The 19,991-nt window shown below is 53.3% G+C and overlaps 1 protein-coding gene and 1 long non-coding RNA gene across 3 annotated transcripts in view; one reads left to right on the top strand and one right to left on the bottom strand.

The window, feature by feature from the left end:
* The window catches only part of Cdh4 (cadherin 4), a 467,544-nt gene that overhangs the window by 98,772 nt on the left and 348,781 nt on the right, over positions 1–19,991 (bottom strand). The window lies entirely within an intron of this gene.
* LOC134475938 (uncharacterized) lies at positions 653–10,710 on the top strand. Its single transcript, XR_010047265.1, has 2 exons — positions 653–5,181; positions 6,166–10,710. It is a non-coding gene; the product is annotated as an uncharacterized LOC134475938 (long non-coding RNA).

Below are 19,991 nucleotides of genomic sequence, written 5' to 3' on the forward strand. Positions count from 1 at the left end.
TCTGCAGAAAAAGCCATTTCTTGATAGATAACTCAGAGATGGTGAAGACAAGGGTGCTGGGACCCCTATGAATTGGGGGTGCTCTGGGCTCCCATCCCTGTTTTCCTACGCAGGAACCATGTTCTTAAGTGTACACAGCAGGGTGCTGTGGGGTGGCTCTTTGGTCTGAGCCATCACGTGCAGGTTCAAGGCCCAGTTCTGTCTCAGAGCCCAAAGTCCCCTGAGGCCCTCTGAGCCTGACATCCTTCTGGGGCCACACCATCCCCCTGTGCCTTGCCTCTCCCAGGGCTGCTGGGGGCTGATCCTGGCAGGGAGCGCGTTGTGGGTGTGGTCCGCTGCTGACTGTTTAGTAGACAGAAGGGAGGTTAAGTCATCCTGAAAAGAGGCGGAGCCAGATTGACACCTGTACACGACCACAGGATTGTGAGTTCCATGGTGCTTTCCTGAGGGTGTCATGACCAGCAGCCTGTGGCCCCCAGAGGTATCCAGGTCCTCACCCTGGGACCTGTGACCTTCGTCTTCCGTGGTAAGAAAGCAACTGTGGCTGTGACTTAGTTAAGAACCGGATAGGGAGATTATTCCGGGCTCTCAGGAGGTCCTAGAGGCCATTGACTACCCTGGGAGGGAGGGGGGGAAGCTCTGACGACCAGGACAAGGCCACCGAAGATGGGCAGAGAGCTAGAAGATCGTGTGGTGCAGCCTTGGCCACGAGGAAGGCCCGAGGAGCCAGGAACACAGGCTCCCCAAGGGGCTGGGAGGGCAGGAAATGGGTCCTTCCGGAGGGAGCCTGGCTCGGCTGATGCCTGGAGCGGCCTTCTGACCTCCACAACCGGTAGGAGGTAAACAGGGGCTGTCTGAAGCCACCTCTTCATGGTGATGTTAGCGCTGCCCCAGGAAACTCACAGACAAGGAAGCAGCCCATGACGGGGACCCCTATCTGCATTTGAGGCACTCAGGTGGGGCAGTGCCTGGGAGGACACCACAGCCCATCTCTGGATGTGAGAGGTCGGGGGAGAAGACACTAGGGAGCTGGCAGGGACAGGAAATGCCCCTGCCCAAGCCCACCTTTGTGTCTGCAGAAACCCCGCAGCCGCCATGCCCTGGCATCCAGGCCAAGAGGCCCTGTCCTCAGGGCAAGGAGCTGTGTGTGGCCTCCACCTCCCGACCCACAAAGGGCCACGAGTCAAGTACCAATGCTGGGTGGGCAGCTAGGCACAGATGCCAGTGTTCAAGTCAGCAGTGACCAGGGAATCTGAAATGCAAGCCCCAGTAAGCCTTTAGGAACCTTCCTAGCCTGAGCACTTCTCCACTATTCGGGGCATATTTGAAATAATCCTCTGTATCATGAAACGCAGCTCCCCACTTCTGCAGAGTCACAGCTGGGTGTCAGCCACCTCGACTCTCACAGCAGCTGGACGCTCCCACCTATTCCTTTAGAACTCCCGATGCATAGCCACTTAGATGTGATTGCCTGATGGATGTAATAAGACAGTTATTTAGTTTATTTAAGCTATTCAAATATTATCTGATTATTTAGAAACATTTATAGGGGCTAATTATAAGTAACTGTTGATCAGGAACGGAGCAGCGATAAGATTAATCCTCGGTAACCACAGCTCTGACAAGTAGCTGGTATTTATTTAACACACATTAAATGATTTTAAATCCGCATTAAGAGAGCCTTGGGCTTAGCAAAGTCTTGGGGACACCGATTACGATAAAGTAGCCGTCACCCCTGGCCCTCTGGTGTGGAATGAGATGGGTCAGCAGAGGCCAATTCTTACTGACTACTGGCTGTGGAAGGAAGACTCCAGCAGTTGAGGGAGAGAGCAGGGCCCGGGCGTGCGGCAGGAGTGCAGACCCATGCACAACTGGCACCTTGCTGTCCACACGGGACCCCGGCCCACAGGCCTTCTCTACTGCAAGGAGGGAGCAGCTGTCCAGGGCCCCTGGAATCAAGGACATTTGCTCAGGGGCTCTGCTCTGCATGTCGCTGCCTATGAGTCCTGATGCGCCCCAGCAAGGGAACTGAACCCTGTGCCATCTGTCTGTGCAGCCTTGTGGAGTCTGATAGCTTTGTGCCAGCGTCGTTAGTTGAGAACCAGTGGTGGTAGTGGGCTGGGTACCGAGGGGCCAGGAGGGACATGGTCCATGCCAGCCAGTGCCGGCCGAGAGTGAGCAGCCCCGTTTCTGCTTCTCCGAGGTCGGGATAGGACCCTGCCTGCAGTCGAGCAGCAGGTGGTCGTTGCACAGGGCTACCAATGGCCCTGCCAGGGTCTGGTGCCTCCCTGGGAGGCCCAGGGGCCCAGCTGCTGCCTCAGATCAGGGCTGCGTGAGCTCAGATCCCCTGGGCCAGGACGTTTACTAACCTGTGCTGAAGGCCAGGCAGTGACCAAGCAGCCACAGCTCACGGTGGCTGGCCTGGGCCTGTGGCTTCTGACTCACTGGAATGAAGCTGTGGGGGTAGCCTGAGGCCCTCGGCTTGCCCAAGGGTGTAGTGACAACTGCATCCTGTGCCCAGGCCCCTTGCCGGATGCCACCTGGGTCTTCTCTCCAGAACCTGGGGTGGGGCTTGCTTTGCCTTTGCCCAGCCCCCAGCAGTTTCCTTGGCTCTGACACAGTGCCACCTCTGCGTAGGTGAGGCAGAATGGGTTCTAAAGCCTGGGCTGGGCAGGAACACCCTCTACTGCCACACTCAGCGTGCCTTCCTGCTGAATACCAGCTGCAGTCCTGGGCGCCCACAGAGGAAGTGACCCCTTGGCTCCAATGCCTGGCCGTTGGGGGGACTCCTGGCCAGAGGCTGGGCCTCCTCCATCGTCGGACTGCAGAAACCCTAACCTGAAGGCCTGGTTGGGACCCTTCCTTCCCCCTGCTGCCCAGGCTAGGGGCTGGCACCTGCTGTGGCCCGTGGGGGACAGTATGAGTGGCAGTGGAGAGCCATATGGTGCTCTGAGCAAGTCAGCACAGGCTCTGGGCTTGTCAGCATTGGCAAAGCAGCATGCAACTTACATAATTTTTCCTTGAAGTGGGAGATTTTCCACTTTAGCAGAAGCTTGTGGAAACAGTCTCTGCTGGGTGGCTAATTCCTCTCCGGCTCCGCATTCTCTGCACTGCAGTTCACAGGATTTCCCAGCAGGCGAGAATCCAGGCTGTGCGCCCAGCGGGTAGTGGCTGGGCCCCTCTCCCCAGTGAGCAGCCCCAGGTCCGTGTAGGGTACTATTCTCAGGTTTCCCTGATGGCTGCCCTGATACAGCGGCCACCCCACTTTCACAGTGATTTAGAACAAATCAGCAAATCTGAGCTGTGAGAACTCAGTGTGACCCCACTCTGGTCTCCCTGTTCAGACGGGCCACAGTTGTCCCTGCTGGAGAGGGCAGTGGTGGAATATTCCAGGCTTCCCCAGGACACCTCCTACAGGGGGCACTCTTGTCCCAGAAGCATGGCACAGAAGCAACAGACAGAAGCTCTGTGAGGTTTTGTTTTGGGGACCCATGAGCTAGCCACACAGCCACGGGAATTCAACAAGAAGTGGAGACTTGGTCACCAAGTGTGCCGCCCCTGAAATCTCACACGTGTTTGCCAAGGTGGTGTGAGACCCTTCTCCCTGTTTACGGTCCAGGATGGGTGTGAGGCCTCTGTCCTCTTCCAACAGAGGGTTGGGCTGAGGTGTGCGGGGACCTGGCTGGGGACACCCCACCCATGAGAGCTGAGACTCTCGGGCCAGCGGCCTCCTGGGTCTGCCCTGGGCCACTTTCTTCTCTCGATTGGAGCCAACCCCAGCAGCCTATTTGTCCTGTGTACTCAGCAGCCCATGCACTGTACCCAGGCCTCCTCCCCACTCTGTGTTCCACCTGGTACATGGGACAGAGGCCAAAGCCATCAGCACCTGAGGCCTCTGTCAGGACCCTGAATTCCTCTTCCCTAAGTGGCTCCACCCTGGGATCCCAGGGCAGGAGATTGGGGCTGATGGGCCTGGGGAAGGGAGGGAGGAGAATGCATGGGGGTCTCTGCTGTCTTGGAAGATGGCAGCAGGCATCTGTGTGTCCCTTGTCCCTGCCAGCTTTGATCCTCTGTGTGTTTGCCTCATGGTCCCCAGTTAGGAGAGGGCAGGCTGCAGGCGACTCCTGTTCTGGGGTGTCTGCAGCTCTGCAGCTTGGGGTTTAGCTCCTTGAGAATCTTTGTCCCAGACGAGGGTGGAGAGGTGCAGGGGCAGCCACCTGGACCTGTTTCCAAGGAGGGTTTCCGCTGTTTATCGACAGGGGTTTCTAGAACGCTGCAGCCATTGCATGACAGAGGTGGCGTGTTTGGCATCTCCTTGCTGTGTTCCCCTCATCAGTGTCTGCTGGGTGTGGCGGAGGATCTGTGAGCCTGAGCGCCGCTGGCTGTAAGCAGGGAAAGCAGAGGTGTGGAGGGAGCCCAGCTTCCAGAAGTGGCCTGATACCTGATGTTGTGGTCAGGGGTTGTAAGAAGAACAATTACATACAGGACACACCACTTATAGTATTATTTATAGTGGTCACCCAACAAGTCAAATACAAAGAAAGTGAGGAAGTCTGTCCACAATGCTAAACACCTAGAGAATCGAGCTGAGGCCTGGATTCCCACGGCAATGTCCCACATGGGTTCAGCCGAAGACCTACAGCCCATGACAATGACTCGTGCAAGTCTGTTTCACGGATCTGCGCTGGGAAGACCCAAGGTCAGCGGTGGAAGCTAGAAAGTCTGTGCCAGCGGAGTGAAGGAGCTGTGCCAGCAGGCTGAGGTTTCTGTACAGGAGCCAGGAAGCGATGCTCCAAATAAGGACCAGGGCTCCCCTGAAATGTGCCACAGCCATCCTCAGGGATAATGACATCCCGAGCTCCTCCAAAGATGAGAACAGCCAAGTTCATATCAGGAAGCCAGCTCGACAAGCTTCTGGAGACAGAGCAGCACACATCTTCTCTGGGGCCAGGAAGCCATGCTCAAAGTAGGACCAGACGCCCACTCCCAAAGTGAACTGCAGCCACGCTCAGCGATGAAGTTCTGAGCTTCTCTGATGCTAACAGCCGAGTGCATATCAGGGAAGCCAGCATGATGAGCTCCTCGAGGAGAACCAACAGCTCCAAATGGCAACACTTAGGAGAACCCACAACATGGCTCTTCCTATCCAGGTCTCCTTTTTATGCTGGCAGCAGTGCTCAGGTGGGCTATCTACATGCAGTACTATATTGATTCAGTTCAGCTGGGGTGTAAGCTGACCACCAGTTAGCAATCCACTACACCTGGGTCACGGAGTCTGGACAGTGCCCAGGCCTTTCCCTGGGAAGAATGCCAACCCGGCCCTGCCTCTCACTTGTGGTCCGGGCGGGGTAGGGCAGTGGGATGTGTGTGTCTGAGCCCTGAGGAGTGTCCAGCCCCCAAGGCTCCCCTCCCTGTCAGCAGGAGGCACGCGCTTCCGAGCACCATGCTGGCCCTCCCCACCCTGCAGCGTATGTCTAAAACAATCATTTCTGTGCCCAGGTGAGCACAGCTCCCCAGCTGGTTCCTCCCCCCACTGTCTCCTGCCCCGCCATATGGGGCCACTGCATCCCAGCGGGTCAGGCTGAACCCCTGAAGCCGGCCACAGCGTTGTCCTTCCCGTCACCTCCCTCTCCCTTGGCAAGGCCTGTCCACCCTGTCCAGCCCATTTCATGCCCACCTCTTACTTCACCCCTCTGCAGTCCTAGCCAGCCCCACCACCGCTTCCCCTCGCCCAGCCAGCTCCCCACTGAGTGCTCTGGAGAGCTCTAGGCCCTAATTTTCATACCCTGTGCATTCCCTGCAGCCAAAGGCATCTCAGGATGAAAGGGCAGATGTCCCTTCTCACCACACCTGGAGCAACTCTAGATCCCTCCTCTGGCTGTGGGCCCAGGCCTGGTACCCATGCCCTTTCCCTGTCCTCTCCCACTTCCTTCACAAATGAACCTCCCTATTCATTGGGAGCACCATGCTCATTCCTGCCTCAGGGCTTTCGCATGTGCTGTTCATATGCATAGCTGACTGCTTGTCTTGCAGGCCCCCAGTCAGCAGCTGGCTCCCAGGTGAGGACTTCCCTGACCCATCCCACACACGGCCCCAGCTTCCCACCTGGCCTGCCCTTCAAGCAGGCTCCTTCTGACCACTATCTACCCCCTTGTACATTTCCAGGTGCACTGTGCTGGATAGATAGGTTTTGGCACCAACACACAAACCCTTCTGGGCGCGGACCGTGGCCACATGGCCCCCTCTGCAACAGTGATCAGTCCTCGCTCGGTACAGGTCTCTGCGGCGACCCTCGGGCACAGCCTACAACTGGCTGGAGGGGGACTTTCCTATAATAACCTAAGATGCCCTCCAAGGAGAAAGCAGTGAACTAATACGCTACAGCTTCATAAACTCCATCTCTGTTGCTGATCTAGTAAAACAATCTAGAAGTCACTCTGGTCTAAAAATCTTCTTGGTGGCAGACTTCCTCATCCAAACTTTTTTTGGTGTTCCCAGGTGGGCAGATGGGATGGATTTCCCCAGGCCCCCTGCCCAAGGCCGATGACATGTATCCCTGATCGGGAGTTTTAGACCTTGAGATGGCTTTAGCCTGGTAACTAGTGATGCCGGGTTTGGCCTGTTTAATTTGTCCTTTGTTCCAAAAGTCTTAAATGTTTCTGGCAACAGTAGCTGGAGCTGTGCTGCTGTGGCTGTTCCTCTGTTCCAGCAAGGTTCTACTGCTGGTGGAGCAGGGAGATGGTCTGAGGGTGACAGCACCGGAGTGGCCAGGGGGGTGGATGGATGGACAGGTTCCCTGTGGGTAGATGAGGGATAGATGAAGGATGTGTATGTGGGGGAATGGGTAGACTGAGGGATGGATGAAGGATGCACACGTGGGCGGATGGACAGATTGAGACCCAGATAGATGTATGGATGTTGCATAGATGGGTGGGTGAGTGGCTGGCTGGGTAGATGGGTGGAGGATGGATGTGACGGATGGATGGATGGAAGTCGGATAGGTGGGTGGCTGGAGGGTGGACACACAGACGGATGAAGGTAGAATAGGTGGGTGTGTCAGAGGACAGATGTGTGGGCGGGTGGACAGATGGATGAGTGGACACTGACCTAACACATGACAGATGTTCTATTTACATCCTATCATCCTTTATAATCAATTTCAGAATGTGTACTATAAATCTGTATCAACCCTGCTCAAATCTACATGTTAAATTTGCAACTTGGAGTATGTTTAGAATCCATTATTTTTAATAGAAAACCTAAGTCCCAAGCGGGGCACCTGTTTAACGGATAGAGCGCCAGGCTCGGGCTGCCCTAAGTCGCCCACACACGCACGCAGCTACCCTGCCCTGGTCCTGGTGGCCTGGTCTCTCTGGACGCACTCTTTGGTTGTCTGCTTGCTTTTGCTTTTAGCCTGGAGTCTCCCTGACTTTCCCTGTTTTATCTCCTCACATCCTGGGAAAATGAAAAGAGCTTTTCCATCTAAGTAAGTTGTGCAGCCCCAAAACTCAAAGTTCAAGTCAAACACGACTCGATCACAGGAACCTGGACAGGGCCGGAAACCCAGGGCCGATGCAAGGGCCTTTGGGGCCATCCCAGGGCTGAGAAGAGCCGGGAAGACCTTGAGCCTTTCCCAGTCGGTACCTGGTGGTCCTGGGACTGAGCACAGCCTGGGAGACCCACATCCTGCAGACAGCACTTTACAAAGCCTCTTCCTCACTAGCATTTAGCAGAGAAACTTTGACAAGGCCTGACTTTCCAAGGCCCAAACTGAAGAACCTAAGAAGCATTTTCTGTTGTCTTCCATAGCTCAGGAAATTCCAGGAAAAGGGATTTGGCTGGCTGCCGGGTTTCGGTTGGCTTTGCATTCTCTCTGCAGCATCCCCCTGCCCCCGGTTCTGGAGCTGAAGCCAGGTCTCCGAGCCAACACCTTTGCGCGGTGGACTTTCCTCCCTGGTTCTCTGTGATTCTGCAGAAAGGAGTTTTTTCAAAAGTAAAGGTCTGGGCCTGGGGTTTAGCTCTGGGGAGCAAGCGCCTGCTTGGCAAGCATGAGGTTAGGAGTTTGATCCTTGGTACCAAACGAAACAAAACAACAATAAAAACCGAGGGTCTGCTATTTGCCAAGAATGAACAGGAGACACCAACTGCCGTGAGAAACACACGGTGGCCTCCTGCAGGGCAGCAGCAGAGGAATGTGCTGCCCAGCTAGGTGGTCTGGGTCCATCCCTGGGGCGGTGGGTGGCAGGCAGGGGACATCTGGACACCCACCGACACCACGGTGGGTGCCGGCTGGCCCTGCAGACGTGTTTTTTATCAGCATCACTGCTCCTCTGCTGTCCCTTCCCTCTCACGCTGCAGACATTTTGAACCTCCTCTCACCACTGCCCACAGGCCGGCTCCCTGGCTGCTCTTGCCCTTCCTGTGCCTGGGAATCGGGCCCAGCTCCTCACATCTGCACTTGGCGAAGTTGTGCAGAGGCTCTGAGACCCTGTGCCATGGTGCAGCTCCCAGGGAGGGTCTCTTTCCTCGTGGCTACCGTGTCCAGGTCACCCACAACACCATCTTCCAGGACTCCCCTGTGCCCTCTGCCCTGTGTGGAGTGGCCTTTGAGGCCACAGAGAAGCTCAGAGGCAGAGGGCGCTGCATACTCAGAAGTGAGACCCACAGTGACCCTGTAATGCATAGGCCGTCCCTTCTCCTCCTCTCTGCTCAGAATGTAGTGGGCCAGGCCTCAAAGTGACCTTCATGGGCCCATGTGTGGGTGGCAGTGATATCTTTCTGCACAGAGTTTGCACAGCTGTGCCGGATGGGAAAGCTGGAAAGGTCACTGAACTGGGCCCAGGAGGCCCTTGAGATCTGGGGGTGACAGACAGCTCTTTGCTGGTACACTTGCTGAAGTATCTGCTGGCATCTGAGACTGGAGCAAAATCCAAGCACCCTTGCAGGGCTCTCACAGCTAAAGGTGCCCTCTCACCTTGCTTTAGTCCTCCCTTTGAAGTTTGGTGCTCCCAGGGCTGTGGGGAGTCGGCCTGTGTGGCCTGCTCTTGAAGCGGCTTGGTGCAGCCTGATGTGAGCATGGGCCCCTAGGTGGGCAGCGGCCAGCAGCAGCGTGAGAAGCAGCAGCGGGGTGGTGGGGACTGAGCCAGCCAGGGCTGATGCAGTCGAAGGCGAAGCTGTATCTCACATGCAGGGAGAGGGCCACTGACAGCCACCGTCCCTGTTGTGCAAGGAGAGAAGTGTGCATGTGGTCTTTTGCTTCAGGGAATTTTAAATGTGTATTTTATGCAGCATTTTTTGGTTAAAATGCTGGGAATGAGCTCCTATTTCTGAAATCTGTGTTGGGGTCAGACAGAGCACCTCTGTGTGCTGAGCGGGTTTAGGCTGCAGCACACACAGGCGCAGCCTGGGGCTGCCTCACAGGTCAGTGGGCTTGGGCACTGCCCAGGTCTGGCATCGGGCGCTTCCTGCACCCGCATTTCCACAATTCCAGGACACTCTCACTCCATCCTGGCTGGACTGCCTCTGGGACACAGGACACGAGCTGAGTGGCACAAGACCACCTCTTCCCCTTTGAGCCTCAGGCCCAGACAGGGGACCCCTGGTCTTGCAGGCCCCAGGGCAGCAGGTCCCAAACCTTGAGAGTCACTAATTAGTGATCCTAAAGAATGCAGGGATCTGCTGGGGCTCTGACTGTTTCTAACCAAGCAAGAAATCTGTCCCCACCTCATCACTAGCCGCCTCCTGCTGCTCTGTCCCCTAGGCCTGCGCGGCAGCTGGGGCGTCTAGGTGCGGCAGCTGGGGCGTCTAGGTGAGTCTAAGCCACATGAGGTTCCCTGGGCTTAGGATGTGATGCTGCTGGGCCCTTCCCCCAGCCACAGGCCTGCCCCTGCCCGATAGTCGGGCTCTGTGCTCTCACCCTGTCAAGGCCACCATTCTTTAGCCACTCTGAGCTCCTCCTCTCCTGACCTTTGTGCTCGGGGTTCCTCTGCCCCAGGCCCTTGCCCTCCAGATCACAATGGTTCCCCTGCTGCCATGTTTGGTTTTCTCATCAGAATCAGCTGTCTCTGACAGGCTGCAGGCAGCCCTGTCCCCTGGTCCCTTGTGTCACCTGTTGCTTTGCTGGTCTTTCTCCTCCACTGCCAACCCCATGAACACTGGACTTGGATCCTGCTGCGTCCTCTCTCTAAGGGGCCTCTGCAGAGAGCACGCGGGAGCCCAACATGGAGAAAGTGGATGAGCGAAGAATGAATGAACAGGTGAATGGCCACCACTGGCCAGCTGCGGAGCACGGCGCCACATAACAACATGTTCACCACAGCTTCTAGGAAGCCACACAGAAGAATGCAAGTTACCCCTGTATGTACAAGGGCTGTGGGCTGCCCAGCCCCGGCATCCCAGGCAGACCGTGCCACGCTCACACTGTCCTCAGTGCAGCCACCCGGGGCAGCCCTGGGCCCTCCTGTCCAGCATGGCGGCTGTGCATCTCAGAGCTGGCCTGGACACCTGAGGCTCCATGGCTGTGGCTGGGCTCAGGGTCTGCCAGGGCAGGTGTGTGAGCCCACACTCTGCAGCCCACCCCAGCGCTCCAGCAGCTCAGTGAGCATGTTACATATTTTACAGTGTCATATATTACAGTGATGATGGAAATCTAAAATATTAATATATTCTAATTGAATATTCTCCAATAAATTATCTGAGCATTTGCAGCAATTTGATTTTACTTTCATTTCTTAAGGAACTTTCAGCTGCATAAATATAGCCATTAAAGCAATTCAAGAAAGGGAACATTTTCTGCTCAGACTAGGGGACGGTAAACACAAAGGGCCCGTGCGTCCCTTTCACATGATTGATTAAATCACGGAACCCAAGGCAGCTGAGTCGTTAAATGACTGCTTTCTTCTCGTCCCTCTGGCTTCAGCAAGGACAGTGTGAGCTCCCCGTGGCCTCAGCATGATGTAATTACAGCGGGGCTGAGGCTGCTGCTGCACCATCCCACCTGAGCTGGGGCTGCACCTTCCGGCCCCTGGAGAGTGGTGGTGGGGCTCTGTGCACGTGTGTACCTGCCCCTCACCTCCACTGGGCCGGGAGGGGGCGGGTGCCCACCTATGGGTGACGGACACATCTGTGCCACCCTCATTGCGAAAGGGGACACTCTGTTTCTAAGAGAATGTTGGGGAGGAGCTGCTGGCTCAGGAGCAGCTCCTGAAATCATTTTCACAGTGGCTCCCTGCACTCCAGTGATGGTCACTGTGTCTGTGGAAGGCAGGGTGACATTGCTACCACCACAGGCAGACCTGAAGTCGTCCTTCCCAGAGGCTCCTGACTGCCGGGTTGGAAACCCTCTCATCCACTTCCCACCCCCTCCACAAGCTCCCGAGCTTCTCTGCCCTGATAGGTTACCAGGGAAGTCAGGGGTGGAGATGTTCTAGTCTCTGCCTTTCTGGTGACACAGTTACAAGTTTCAATGCATGTGTTTACAGGGAAAGTCTTTCTCACCGATTCTAGGGGTGACCACAGGCTTCCTAAGGACACAGTATCACTGTTTACCCAGGTTGATATTGAACCACTATGTGAAATGCTAGAACCTGGAAACCGTAAGGTTCCGTCTACTCCATTCTGTCCTCTGTGCAGTTGTTACCTTACACTTTTTTGTTTTATTGTTGTCATCCATATTAAAAGGACATTAAATTACTAGCTCCACAATACCACATTACACCTTTCCTTTAAATACTGAGTTATTTTTTAAAGAAATTAAAGATCATGGTCCTGGTCTCGGTCCCCTCCTGTACATCCGAATTTCTGACTGCTATCACTGGTTTCAGCCCGCAGAACATCTTCACTCTAGCGATGTGCTCCCTCAGCTTGAACATCAGGAATGTCTTCATTTTATCTTTTTAATATGGGGTTTCTTCAAAGAGAGGATTCCTGGTTGGTAGACTGCAGTTTTGAAACGCCCTTCCATTGGCCTGTGACCGCCATAGTCTCCACAGAGAAGTCAGCCGCCTCCTGTCCCTGCATGTCCTGCAGCTTCCCCTCCACTGCATAGACGTCTCTCTTTGTTTTTAAATTGCAGCACTTTGACAGTGATCAAGGTATGGTTTTCTTTGTGTTTACCTTGTGTGAGCTCATTAGAATTTTTAGACTGTAAGCTCCTTTTTCTACCAACTTTGGGAAAATTTCAGCCATGGCTTCTTCAAGGATGTTCTCTCACCTCTCCTTCGACTCATAATGACACAAGTGGCCATTTGTCCTTGTCTCACTGAAATTCTGTGTTCTGATTTTCCCCACCACCCATTCTTCAGATAGGATAATAGACTGATCTATCTTCAAATGCACTGATCCTTTCTTTTGTCTCCTACTATCTCCTTTTAAACCCATCCAATGAGTTTTTCATTAGAGATACCGGAATTTTCCGTTTTTCTATTTCCATTTGGTTATTTCTATTTCCATTTGGTTTTTAAAAATATCATTTTCTGCTATTATTCCCCATCTGTTCATTCAATCTGACCATATTTTTCTTTAAATCTTTGAACATATTTATGAAATATTTAAAGGTCGTGTTGCTAATTCCAATATCCATGTAATCTCAGGGTCAGTTTCTTTGGGCAGCTTTTTCTTCTTACTGTGGGTTACAATCTCTCTCTCTCTCTCTCTCTCTCTCTCTCATCTGGTAATTTTTGTTTGTATACTAATCATTGTAGAGAACATGTTGTAGAGATATGACTGTTATTTTTCCCCAAAATACATTTATTTTTTGATATAGCAGGGAATTAACTTAACCGAACACAAATCACAGTGTGTTTCTCTTACTAAAGGCAGCATCTGAATTCTCTGCCCAGTTCTTCCCCCTTTCTAGGTATTTGCTTCCTTGGGGTCTCTGGAGTGACCCCAGTTCAAGGGGCAGTGAGAATCTGAGTCAGGTTAGGGGCAGTTGGGGAGCCCCCATCTGTGGCTACACATTTTCTGGGATTTATCTCCTCACATTCCAGTTGCTTTGGCAGCTCTGAATGCCCTCTTCTGGCTCTGTGGCCAGCAGGACAGTAGTTTTCTATAAGATCCACCCCCTCTTCGCAGAGACCAGAAGGGGCCCTCCGAGGGAGGCCACATGAGCCCAGATCTCACTCAGCTGCTGTCTGCTTCCAGTCGTGGAGTGTCCAGCAGCTTTCTGCTTGTTATTGATCATTCTCAAGTAACTTCAAGTAGTTAAACATTTCCCAGAGTTTATTATCTGTAGGAGTTTCAGGATGGTATAAATGACTCCCCTATTACCAGAAGAACTCCCAATTTAATTATTGTTGAGGACCGTGTCTCTGACCTAACGCTCTCCATAAAGACCATGCAGGGCTGGGCAGCAGTGACCCTTCTGAGGTTACCAGTCACAGTCCTTAGCTGCACCTGCTCTGCCCCCAGGACTGCCTGATAGGTGCTCTGCCCTTCAAGAAGCTTTACACTTGAAGCTCCAGAGATCCGGCCATGGAGGGACTCAGGCAACTTATTCACCTGCCCTCTTGGTAAGCACCTGCAGCTTGGGCCTGGGGAAGAACCATTACCTGTGAGCCTACGGCCAGGTGAGCTGAAAATCAAGCACTCTTCTCCCACCTGCCCCCTCCCCCCTTAGCTACTGGGGATAAATGTTTCAACATCTCTTGGGAGGATGACCATATGTAGTATAGCAAATATGGGGGATTTCCTTCTATCTTCTGTTTGAAGGTAAAGGTTGTTTTCACTGTTTTGTTATGTTTCTTTTGCTCTATTCAGTATTCTCAATGGGTTTTACAATGTTCTATTTTTGGTTTGATTTTAAATATGTAATTGACTGGACAGCTATTGTTAAGTTAAAGAGATATACCATAGTACTTATTACTAGTATCACAGTATCCTCCTGTGAAGTCCTGTACCAATTTCACTGCATTGTCTCGACTGGCTTTGTTCTGTCTTGTGCTGTTGCATTTTTACTACTTTCAAAATTGAAAAAAAATACATGTTAAGACTCATGCATGTGTAGAATCTATAAACAGTTTATGAGAACTGGTCTTATGACAATTGATGAAATGAACAGATACTCTGAAGAAAAGGAGACACTAAAATAGCCAGTGCTGATTCTGGAGTGTCATAATGTGAAACACAGCAATAGTGTTATTCTTTATTCAGAGTGATATTAACCTGCTTGTGTTTATTCAAAGTCAACATAATTGAAGATATGGATAACTACATGTGTGTTTAAGTGTACAGGATTGATAACCATATTTCTAAGTTTTGTTGGATAGTTGAACAGAACTGGTTGCAATCTCACTGTTTGAATCCCCACTTTATATGTTCCACTTTAGTATCTTGAATAACTATTTGTAAGAAGACAATCTGTAATCATCAACTAGTGATTTCTTACCATTTATTTTTTTCTTTGAAAGTATGTATTATTTCTACCCATTTTCTGTTTTTTTAGTCTTTCTTTAAATTCAGTTTTAAAAAGAAGACACTGCAGTACCAAGTGCTGATCCCAGAGTGTCATGATGTGAAATCCAGCAATACTATTATTCTTTGTTCAGAATAATTTTAACCTGCTTTAGTTCGTTTAATCTAAACATAAATGAAGATATGGAAACTGCATGTATGTTTAAATGTATAGGATTGACAACCATGTTACTAAGTTTCTGTTGGACAGTTGGTTAGAACTTTTTACAGTCTCTGTTTGAATTCCCACTTTACATGTTCCATCTTTGTACCTTGAACAATATTTGTAAAACGAAATCAACTAGTGATTTCTTACTGTCTTTTTCTCTGAATGTATGTACTATTTCTACCTATTTTCTGTTTTGTTTAATCTTTCTTTAAATAAAAATTAAAAAAAAAAGCTTTACACTTAATTGGGGCCACATTAGAGAAAAAATGAGAAATGAGAAAAAACTATCAAAAACTTCCCAGAATGGCAGGCTCTGGGAGTGCCATGGTCAGGGGAGGCCAGGTCTTCCTTCGAGAGGTGAAGGGCAGCATGGCTGGGGTTGGCATGCCAAGGGCAGGGTTAGGTCGTGGGGATCTATGGTTGGGGAATAAGACCCAAGCCTAGTGGCAATCACAGAAGACCAGTAGCACAGACACACAGGCCCAGCTTGCTTCCCCTGGATAATGAATGACTGATGACCACGTCTGTCATTTGTGCCTGAGTGGAGCAACATCGGAGGGGCTGAGGTGGGCTCAGTGAGTCACACGTGTGACCCAGCCGGTGTTCTGCAGGCACAGCAGGGGTTAATGTGGAACTCAGCTTGCCCCACCACGTGTGTCTGCACATTCGTAACCACTTCCAGGGAGTCTGTGCCGGGCCAGCCTGGGCCTTGTCCTGTCCCTGTCCACCATCGCCTAACGCAGACTCCCCAGGTCCCCCAGTCATGGAGGGCAGGATGGGTGTCTTTCACCTCCACACTCCCAGAGAGCCCCCTGTCGGCATGGCAGGCCCCCCAGGATGTCTGGTGGTGTGGCCCGGGAGCACCAAGTGGGAACGGAAAGGACCAAGGACACACGCAGAAAATGCTCATTGTGAGCCAGCCGGAGTCGCCTGCGGTCAGGCTGCTGTGAGCTGCCCATCACTGCCCTCCAGGGCTCTCCCTGCTCCCCAGGTGCCCAAGCTCACTTCCCCACGTGGCTGCCGTTGGGCTGAGCGGTCTGTAGCAGCTCTCTCCCCGGCCTTTACTCCAAGCTCCTCCTGTGGGTTTGCTCTCTGCAGGGCCCCGAGGACTAGATTACATGACTCCTTGTGTTCTTAAATATCAACTTTCCAAATTAAAGATTTTCTTTCCCAAGAGCATCACTTTCCTCCTGTCTGTCTTGGGTCAATGCTCATCAGTTCTCACAGGTGCTGTGGACAACCTCCTACATGAAAAAATTCTGAATTTCCCTCAGATCCCGCCATGACACAGATCCATTTTTTCACAAGTTTGCTTTCATCCTCACCCTGAAGTTTGCTGGGAAGAAGCCGAATGTGCATGTGAGAGAAGCAGGCAGCTTTTGAAACCCTGTACTGAGGCCCAGTGTTGGAACTGTCACCGCTTCTCTGATTACAGGCCCCAATTCCAAGTGACAGGGCAGAGAGCTGATGGCTTGATGATCCCAGAGGGCCACAGAAGAGCTTCCCACCCTTCCCCTTGGGATTGCGAAGCCTGCATGGTGTCGGTGCAAAGCCCGACAGATGCCCCCACTATCTAGACCAGGGCAGGAATTCAGGCCCAGGGAAGGTACCGTGCCATGGCTCACAATCCTCTGGGAATGTAAGGGACGGCCCTGTCCACCTTCCTTAGGGTCAGCCCAACGACTGCCCTGCTTCTCTTTCTGTTAGCCAGATTTCTGCTGCTGTGATAAATACCCGACACAGCCACCTTATAAAGAGAAGTTTGTTTCAGTCTTGGACCAACTGGCCCTGTTGCTTTGGGTCCGAGGCAGGGTGCCATGTCAGGAGTGTAGGGCTAAAGAGTCTTGTTCATCTCACGGCCCACTGTGAGAGACGAGAGACAGAGGACGGGCTCCCTCTGTCCATGTGAGGGCATCCCCAGTGGCCAGAAGGCCTCCCATAGGCCCCATCCCTTAAAGGCCACCACCTCCCAAAAGCCTCCACCACACAGGCTTTTGGGGGACATTAGTGTGATGACATCAGCGACTGACCATGAAGGACAGCCTAGGGCTGTAATGTAGACTGTGGCCAAGCTCCGGGGGCAGAGCCACCTGTCAGGAGCTCTGCTGTTTTTTGCCATGGACACAGCATAGTTGCCCACTGACCACGGCCACACTGCCCACCCGGCCATCCTCACTACCAAGAGGCTACCGATGCTTCCCAGCACTGCGGGGCAAGTGCCTGTGGAGAGACGTGCTGTTCCTTGCAGGAAAAGCCTGTAATTAACCGAGGTTTGGGGAGGAACGTTCCGCCTTCTCTCCCACTCACTTCCTCATTTAGCATATTTTACCAGAATGAAACGCCTTAATGAGCACAGAACTGCAGCTGATCCCGAGACTCTAAGTGGGCCGCTCAGCCTCCCGCCCCATCAAGCTGCATTCACTGCGCTGTGATCTGGGCTCTTCAGGGATGGCCTCCCTTGAAACACTGACAGGACTTCCTGAGGGCAGAGACAGGCGCGGCGCAGCTCCCTAGCGCTGTGAACCTTGCAGGCTGAGAATGTGTGAGTGTGCGTGCGCGTGTGCATGAGCGTGCATGAGTGCGCGCGTGCACCGAGATCTTATGTAACAACTTAGGAGACAAGTCTGTTACAGAAGCCACACTGGAGGTCCCATATTCTGCATGTGACAAATGGAGCTCTACCCCAAAACCAGCCTGGCTCAGCCGCCTGGACACAGAGCGGGAGCCGAATGTGGGCATCCTGCATGGTCACTCTGGGGACTCTGGAAGGCCAGACTCTGCTGGACCAGGGCCACTGCATAGGCTGCTCCCTCTCACATGTACCCGTTCTTTCCTTCAGCCGAGCGGTGCTGACCTGGTGGCCCCCACTGTCAAGGCACCAGGGTTGCAGACACGGCTGTTGCCTTTGGGAGGCACCTTCTCGGGGGACAGGCCGTGGGTGAGTAGATAGGGATTGTGAGGTCAGAGAAGGCAGCAGGACAGCATGGCAGAGGAAGGCCAGGCTCAGGTGAGGGCTGGAAGGTCAGTTCTGAATCACCTGCCCATGGCTGTGGGGCCCCAGGACAGTTTGGCCGCTGGGGAGGAAAGGACATGGGCTGATCTCACCTCTTTGGAGACGCTTGCCAGGCAGATGCCAGCCACTCACTGTGGGCATCCCCTGTCCTAGGGCGGTGGTGCTGGGCTGCAGCTCCAGGCCCTTGAGGCCAGGTGTGGTCAAGAGACTGGGCTTTGACTAGCAGGACATGGTGGAGACAGTGCATGCCATGCCCAGTCTGTCCACCAGGGACCTTCGTGGTGGCCTCGGTGCACAGCCCTGAACAATGAGTACCAAGTGACCTCTGGGTTCCATTTGTGAGTCTGGGCCTGCTCCTTATTACACACATCTGTAGTCTGATTTGGAGCAACGATCTCTGTTAGGAGGTGACACTTCTGAGGGGGCGGAGAAGTGGGAGCGTCTGAGGACGGGTGATGCACTCGCTCTGCACTGTGGGGCTGTGAGACTCTGAGACAGAAGAGGCCGCCACTTTGGGGAAGCTGCCCAAGGCAGCTTCCAGCGCCATGAATTTTGTAGCTTTTCTTGTTCCAACACCGAAAGCCAAATTCATATTTCTTGTCCCCACGACTCAGGTTTGGAACTGCCAGCCTCATAGAGTCTCAGGCGCTGAGTCGCCAGGGCTGGGGGCACCTGCCATCTGCTGTTCTCTCCAGCCACGCTCTCCAAGGCTTCTGTGGCTCAGGGAGGGGCAGATGTCCCTGCTTTAGCTGCTCAGTTGAAAAGCCACCTTCCCGCCAGGGCGCATGGCAGGTTGCAAGCTCAGCTCTCACTGCGATGACTAGAGAAAGAAGGTGCCCACCAGTGACAGCCTGGGGCACCCACCCACTCTGCTGGTGCGGTAGGAGGCGCCTTGTTCGCCCACTCAGCCCTGCCTTCCCCATGCTTCATGGTCAGGCAGGCAGGAATCTCATGGGGGTCTCTTCTGCACAGTGCAGCAGAGGATGTCAGGGCAGCCTCAGTGGGGCCACCAGACTCTGCCCACGGGGACTGCCCTGTTTCTGGTAGCTTTTCCGAGCCTGTCTACAGATGGCAGTGGAGGAAGAAAGACCCATGTGTTGATTCTACATCACCTGCCTGAGGAACTCTGCAAGCCAGGGCAACAGAATATCACAGCAGTGCTGAGATGCCAGCCAGATGCGCAGACATACCCAGCTAACTTGTGCCCGCCAGCGCCTGTGAGGCTGATTTCAGAGACACTTCCTGGAGCTGGAGAATGACGGGATTGGTGGCTGTCAAATGATGGCATGTGAAGGTGGATTTATTGGCACCCAGCCACACCCACGGGTCCAAACACTGCCTGGGTAGCTGCAGACTCAGGCAGTGGGGTTCACAGGGGTCGCAGGGCCTGTGGAGCCAAGGGGTTTATGGACTGGCGACCCCAGCAGCAGCAAGGGTTTCCTCCCAGTGGAGATTCTGGGAAGCACAGGCAGGGCAGCACAGTGGGAACCTCTTTCCCTTCCCAGGTGTCTGACCCTCTTGAGGACACCTGGGAAAGGCTTCCTGGGGTCCTGGTGCATCTGTCTGCCACACACCAGCATGGCCTGCAGGCCAGGTAGACATTCTCAGCTCTGTTAGCTTTAATTTTGCTTGTCTTTACCACCAGTTCTTTCTAACAAACAAATCTGTGCCACTCACAGTTGGACACGAAGCCTCCATTAGAACAAACTTGTGTATATTAAAAATGAATCAGCTAAGAAAAACATCTGTAAATGTGAACACAAGAAATAGTCGGATGCAGCAAATACCCTGGGGATGGTGAGGCTGTGGGCCCAGCAGATGCGGGCCCGGGAAGCTCCCACTCAGTGGGTTTTCCACCCGTCAGCCACCCTCGTGTCCTGACCCCACCTCACAATGAAACCTTCAAGCTGGCCAGGCAACTCCAGGGCCATGGTCGGCTCCGGAAAGCCACGTGCCCCACGTGTGAGGCAGGGTGACGTCGTCTCCTTGGGTGTGTGCATGCCTGTTGCGTGCACTATTGCCACAGTTCTGCTCTACATAATCTGTCAATCCTTTCTGGTTAAGGCACTGAACCCCTTGTGCTGACACTGGGGATACAAAGAGCTGGGGGGCTTTGCACCATGCGCTGCTTTCCTGGGCTCCACCTCTGCATTCTAAGTGCACTACTCAGCCCTGCAAGGTGAAAGGGATGAGAAGCAAACTGCCTACTCCGCCCAAAGGACGAAGCTCACCGGTTCCCAACACCTGGGGATCCCTGGCTGCAGAGAGACGGGGAGACTTTTCTACAGGGAGCAGAATGCTTGCCAGCATTTTATCAAATTATTGCTTAGATTTAGTTGCAATTTTCTTAAAAAGGAG

Source organism: Cavia porcellus, unplaced genomic scaffold (assembly GCF_034190915.1).
Source record: "Cavia porcellus strain 051 isolate PalLab524CR breed Dunkin Hartley unplaced genomic scaffold, mCavPor4.1 scaffold_5, whole genome shotgun sequence".
NCBI classification, from domain to species: Eukaryota; Metazoa; Chordata; class Mammalia; order Rodentia; family Caviidae; genus Cavia; species Cavia porcellus.